General features: G+C 35.7%; 1 long non-coding RNA gene across 2 annotated transcripts in view; it reads right to left on the reverse strand.

Annotated features, from left to right (window-relative positions):
- Positions 1 to 1,912: 1,912 nt before the first annotated feature.
- The window catches only part of LOC144977615 (uncharacterized), a 4,061-nt gene continuing 604 nt past the window's right edge, over positions 1,913 to 5,369 (reverse strand). Inside the window, exons 2-3 of one of the 2 annotated variants that reach the window (XR_013646356.1) lie at positions 3,556 to 3,756; positions 1,913 to 2,168 (exon numbers count right to left, since the gene is read on the reverse strand). This is a non-coding gene — a long non-coding RNA (uncharacterized LOC144977615). Of the gene's footprint in view, positions 2,169 to 3,555; positions 3,789 to 5,369 lie in introns of both variants that reach the window. The other variant, XR_013646355.1, reaches the window with a different exon arrangement.

The raw sequence follows: 5,369 nt of genomic DNA on the forward strand, positions 1-5,369 counted from the left end.
TGATAATAGTGTTGGAGACTATATTCACTATAATGGTGTGGAAGGCTATATTCACTGTACGGTGATAATAGTGTGGGAGACATTGACAGTAGATGTTACTGTTGTTATTCTTCTAATAATGACAAGAAAACAAGAGAAGATACATGTTTTACTGATGCTGTCAAATCAAATAATTTCATTTTATCTTTCCAACTTAAATTGCAGCATTTCAAAGATGGTGAGCCGACTAAAAGATTCCCCGATCCTGAACTTGCTCAGTCAAGTTATCGATTGGAACTCAATATCCAAAGTCAAGAACAAAATTAACACCAAGCAAACGTCGGCTTTAACCTCTGAGGGTGAGGGATTCTGATCAGGGAATGGTATCAGGTGAGTTTTTGACCGTTATCTCATGTGGCTATGGGTTTTTAAATTCTCAGTGTGTTTTCTTATTAATAATGACATTTGTTTCCTGAATTCAACAAATCAGATAGCAGTAGCAGGTTAAGGTAAATGAGTTGAACCCTGCTTTACTGTTTGAAATTATCAAGGGTGATAGTGAGTGTTGATCCATGTGTCTGATTTTGATGATCAGGTTGAAAAATAAAATTTCCACGACCCCCAAAATTGAGAAAAGGAAAAGTAGTCTTTTTTTTTCAGAGCCATAGGACCAATGTAGCCAGATTTTATTACTCCAGTTTTTACAGTGCATGTCATCCTTCTGGTGGGATGCTGCTAGTTTATCACAAAGTACTTTCCTCAAGACTCAAGGCCTAACAGACCAGCCACCACTGTGTGAACAAGAGACATGGGTCCAGAATCGAACCAGTTCCCTTTGCATGTAAAGCGAGTGCTTTACCAACTGAGCTATCGGAACCACATAATTATATGTAAAAAACAAAAAAAAAAGAAACACAGAACAGATTATTTTAACAGAGAGATGATTTACAAGGAAAAAAAATCATCTCCCAAAACAATAACTATGCATTTGACTGTTTCCCTCCCAGCCAAGATAAAACCAAGTATGTATGTAATCTCATTCCAAGACAAAGACAGAATGCAAGTTGGAAAACATATATACGGGGATAGAAGTAGAAGACACAGTATGTACCTGCCCACTATGGAAGGCCAGGAACCCTACCCAAGGAGTAAATTTAGCATTTATTTGCTTATTGTCTTATGTTTAGCTTTGAGATCTCGGGGTATGACATTCTGACTTGTTTGAGTCCCTCTGTGACTGTCTGTGCAATAAGTTGGGTCCTTGGAAAAAAGCTCTTTACTTACTTTTTCTTATCATAAATAAAAACCTGGATCTTTTATAAACAGCAATCTCCACTAAACATGCCAAAAACGCTTTACAAGGGGTCGACAGCAACACTCAACATGTAGGATGAGACACGACACTTTGGCGATATTGCACTTTTTTTTTTGGACAGTGACAACGCTGTTGACCAGTTACTCATTTTACACCCACATAAGGTGAGAAAATGTGAGTAAAGAGCCTTTCCAAGGGCTCAACTTTACACCACTCGGGATGCGAACCCAGACCTTTTGGTCCAAAGGTGTATGACCTACTCCAGACCACATAACTGCACTTATAAAATAAAACTACCTGGATGGTAATCTTACAAGATAGTCATAGCGCCTTATTGTCGTCATGTCTGGTCTACATACTCAATGTACCCCCACCTGGTGGATAAAGTCTTACCACAAGACCATAAAGTGCATAAACACATCAATGTCAGAAACGTTTACATTTTGTTCTTTTTCAGAGACGGTCATGAAAGAACACTAATTTTGAAGCAACCAATCCCGAAAATGGATCCGCACCAGAACCTATGGATACTGAAGTGGTCAACAGGGAGACTGAAAACAAAGAAAATGAACTAAGGGATAACAAGGAAAATGAACAAAGGGTTATTCCAAGTTTAGGTATGACTTTAATAACACATAAAAGAAATGACAAATTGTATAATTTTTACTATGTGGAAAGAGCACAGTGAGCCTGTTGAACAGTTGAATGTTCAAGATTTTGGGCATCCGAAGTGCTGATTAGATACATCCTGCCACTCATGACTATATTTCACCACGCTCTCTGGAGGATCAAAATTTATCAGACATGGAAGTGCCAAATCCCAACAACTGATAGAAGTTTCAGATGACACAGTCTTCTCACCAATGAGAGGAGCCTAGGAAATAAAAAAAAAGAAAGCATGAAAAGAATAAGAATATTTTTTAAAAATCAATAATTTTATGAACATGTGATAAATTTATTTTAACCGCCTGAAAAAATACTTTTCTCGGGCCCATTAGAATAGAAACATAAATGTTTTCTTCAATTCCCTTCCTCTTGACTTGCAACTACCTTTTTAAAAAAGGCATAGATGTACAGGTGTCAGTCTTAATCTGCATATCCAAAATGTTGGGTATTAGATATGCAGGCTACCAGTCTCTATGTAGCTGGACATAAATAAAACACTGTTCATACATAGAATACCTATGACAGAGAAAAAACAAACTTCTAACTGGATAGTACTGTTAATGCAATTCCAGACATTGTAAGTGGGTAAAAGTAAAAGTGGGTGGTCTCAATAGATTCAATATTCTTACCCAGATTAATTACAGTTTGTTGATTTAGTCTCTGCTGGACAACTAATTGCAAAAATAATTTCATTTTATTTCAGATTCTAACATGACACTGTTAGCAGTGGTTGCAGAGAACTTATCACTGAAAGAAGAAGTCTTTTTGCTTAAGCAACAACTGAAGGAGTCTAAGAGACTTCACGCCCAAGAATTATTAAAAGGAGAGGAACTTAAGAGGCTGCTGTTGTCAAAAAAAAAACCCAAAACGGACGCAGATAAATGCAGTCACTCACTGACCATTGAACACCTGCACCATCACGGACCAAAAGAAGCTGTAAAGAGTTACACTGGTTTCGTGTATGAAGATTTTGTAAAAATATTCATCTTTGTAATTTACCATATCAACACAAATGAAAGCAACATGTTGCTTGCCCATTATAGATCAATTTTTACTTGTTATGATGAAATTGCGTCAAAATTACACTTTCTTGCATCTCGCCAATTTATTTAAAATATCAAGAAATGGTGCAGGATGTCTATTTAGGGCATGGATCAATTACTTGTATTTCAGACTTGACAGTTTGCCAGTATGGCCCGATCGGGACACCATTAAGAATAACATGCTACAACAATTTTTAAAAGATTTTCCGGACACACTAGTTTTTCTTGATGGTATAGAGATAAAGACAAACAGGCCCAAGGCCTTAAAAAATCAAAGTCTATTGAATCCAGACTATAAGCCTTTTAACAATGCCAAAGTAGGCACATCAGTATATTGTTCATGGGATCTTCTGTTCCCCCTTCGAACCATATCCCTTTGTCTTGCTTTTCCTTTGATACTTTCAACTTCAGATCTACAACTTCTCCCCGTATCATCTGGCACTCAAATGATTTAATTGTGTCGCAAGTGCTGTAAATCCCCTAAAATCGAACAATCTACCCTTGTAACAATGCAGATTGTTTTGTCCCAATGATTTGAATGCATTATATTACCTGCTGTTCTCAATAGCTGCCATGACTGGTCGCAGCTTTACATTCCTACATGGTTTGGGAATAACCATGGAGGTAATGGGCTCGGGATCAGTTCTTGGGCCACAAGGTTTACTCCATTGTTGTGGAAGGCTTGTGTGCAGCTTGGATCTGTAGGTATATCTTGTAATCCAGCTTGCAGCCAATTCTTCAGTGTAAGGATTACTGCAAAAACATGGGAACATTCACCAGATATGCTGCAAGTAAAATTTAAAAACAAATGAAAACAACAGTTGTTTGTAAAACCTGCTTGGAATGAAAATTATATCACATATTTAGATGATGAGTCATATTATTTTTAAAATGGTGTATAGGATGGCTAACCCCCTTTTTAAGTTGAATTAAAAAATATTATGCCAAATCGAGCTAATGGATCACACTTGACAAAGGGTATTCGAGGTAAAATGATGCTAGAAAGTGAATTTAAAGTTAAAATAATCAAAAATATTTAAAATTTAGATAATCACTCTACAATAAATCAATAAACTACATTCACTCTCCGCAATTAAAAATTAATCTAATCCAAGTCTCATATTTATGTGGTCTTGTGGTATGACACTCGCTTTTGGATTTGAAGGTCCTGGGTTCGAGCCTCACTCAGCGCATAGTTGAGTCCTTGGAAAAGGCTTGTTACTCACATTCTCTCACCGTACTCAGGTGTAAAATGAGTACCTGGCCGTTAACAGGGTGTCTCTGTCCGAAACAAAAAATGTAATTGCCTAACAGGCGTCATGACCTGTCCTAAATGTTAATTGTTGCTGTTGGCCCAAAACCCATTGTAAAGCGCTTTGAGCACGTTTAGTGGATGCTGCGCCAATAATTTTTAACAAAATTTTTGTAAATAAATTCAATTCTTTGCATCTACAAACGCACTCCCAACATATTTTCTCAGGCGGTGAGTCACAAATATTACTATTTTAATTTCCCGCATAGCTCAACTGACTTAGTAATTGATTCCCTACTGGCGCTGATATAACCTAAATGTGTTGCAAGCGCCGTAAAACCCTTAAAAACAAAAACAAAAAAACATAATTGATTCCCTTGAAATGGCATAAATAATAATTGGTCTCTAACTCTAAAGCATCATATTTTACCTGATGGCCCAGTCCACAAATTTTATGTTTGCGTTTTATAAATATAAATATAATAAAAAGCATGTTTCCTTTTTTTTCTTTCATTTCTTAATCTAATTAAAGTTCTCTGTACCAAATCCCTGAAATGATTAACTCAGAAAGACTGAAATGATATTTATTTAGGGCCAACTGCCTAGAGAAGCAGTTGAAAGATTATAGTGGAAAGATCTTTAGAGAAAACTAAAATTCCTTAACTGGGCATCAAATCATAGTCATTGATACACTAAAGATGCTAATAAAAAAAAATAATAATAATGATAATGATATGATCATAATAAGAATGATAACAATAGTAATAGATATTTGTGAGACTAAATAATGCAAGAAATGATGGAATCGATGTAAAAATGAAATACTTTCCCATCATTTTGGCACTCATAAACTGAGAGAGGCAACTTAATGTGATGCAAATTAAAATTACTTTAAATTTGTAAAAATAGACTTTAGTGATCATTGTCATCATGAACTTAGTACTAGTAATTCTGATAATCGTATACCGGTGATTTAAAAAAATTAATAAGGGCACTTAAGTTTGTTTATTTCTATCAATAAAACAAGATATATAGATATTTTTTAAATAATCGGATTGAGCCGATGCTCTACTGAGCCAATGCAAACAACTAGGGGCACACATAAAACACAACT

Source organism: Berghia stephanieae, chromosome 7 (assembly GCF_034508935.2).
Source record: "Berghia stephanieae isolate SIO BIC M18660-M18661 chromosome 7, UCSD_Bste_1.3, whole genome shotgun sequence".
Lineage (NCBI taxonomy): Eukaryota > Metazoa > Mollusca > Gastropoda > Nudibranchia > Aeolidiidae > Berghia > Berghia stephanieae.